Consider the following 1,004-nt stretch of genomic DNA (forward strand, 5'->3'; position numbering starts at 1 on the left):
TCGCGCCTGACGTGTCGCTGTGTGCATGAATATTCCCCCGTGCCCCCTCACCGCCCCGCCGCGCCCCCGCGCCAGAGGAACAACACGTTGCCGGCGAGGCGGGCGGGGCGCGCAGCCAGCGCAGCGCAAGGCGGCCAGCCCAGCGGCGACCAGCAAGCAGCAAGCGCCGAGCGGCCAATTTTTCCCGTCCGTCCGTCGCGTGGTCCGGTAGTGTAGGAGTGTGACGGCCCGGGAGCACGTCGAGCAGAGACGAGCCGAGCGGTGGCCAGCGTGCCGGTGCGACACACGCGGAGCAGACCGCCCGACGCGACGTCAACAACGCCGAGTTCCTGCTGAGCGGTGGCCAGGGGTCGACGCGCGCGCGTGCACCAGCAGACGATTAGAAAAGTTCTTCAGCTTGTGTTCGGTGAGGTGATCGGGGGTGACCCGGGAGGTGGCCCAGTGGAAAATTAGTCCCCCGCAGCAGCCTCACCGGCTGACCACCGGGGCGGCGTCTAGCGCCACCAGCACTAACCTCTGCAGCACTTCGCCGCCGTCAGTGGGATGGTGGAGGTTGTGCAGGGCCACCGAGCCATCAGCTGACAGTGACTGAGGAGACCGCGCTCGCCGAGGCCCGCGCTCAACCCCGACTGAGAGAGCCGCTCTTGCCGTCGCGGCCGAGACCTTCACCACCCCAAACACCAAGGTGAGTTACTGTCTAATGAAACTTGTGAAGAGATGGGCTAGTGTTGTAAACTGACCCTACAAGTTCAAACTTCGACGGCATGAAAATGAAAAACTCATTTCGAAGGCGTTATTTTCTAGAGTAGTTTTGATTCGAAGAGTATATGACATGCAAGTAAAAGTCAACGTATCCAAAAAGTACGTTTTCTGGCCCATGAATTAAACTAAAATGTCTAATTTATGAAAAAGATGTTTTTGAAAAATGGTACTCCGGGTATCCATCCACGCCGATCTACGCAAAATTGTTCAACCTATATTTTTCGTTACTTTTATAAGGACCG

General features: G+C 58.1%; 1 protein-coding gene across 1 annotated transcript in view; it reads left to right on the forward strand.

Annotated features, from left to right (window-relative positions):
- Positions 1 to 140: 140 nt before the first annotated feature.
- LOC113212433 (organic cation transporter protein) overlaps positions 141 to 1,004 on the forward strand; it is a 31,003-nt gene continuing 30,139 nt past the window's right edge. Inside the window, exon 1 of the mRNA XM_052277430.1 lies at positions 141 to 685. The gene's annotated coding sequence lies outside the window, so the exon portion shown is untranslated. The remainder of the gene's footprint in view (positions 686 to 1,004) is intronic.

Source organism: Frankliniella occidentalis, unplaced genomic scaffold (genome assembly GCF_000697945.3).
Source record: "Frankliniella occidentalis isolate FOCC.00 unplaced genomic scaffold, Focc_3.1 Scaffold10, whole genome shotgun sequence".
Taxonomy (NCBI): Eukaryota; Metazoa; Arthropoda; class Insecta; order Thysanoptera; family Thripidae; genus Frankliniella; species Frankliniella occidentalis.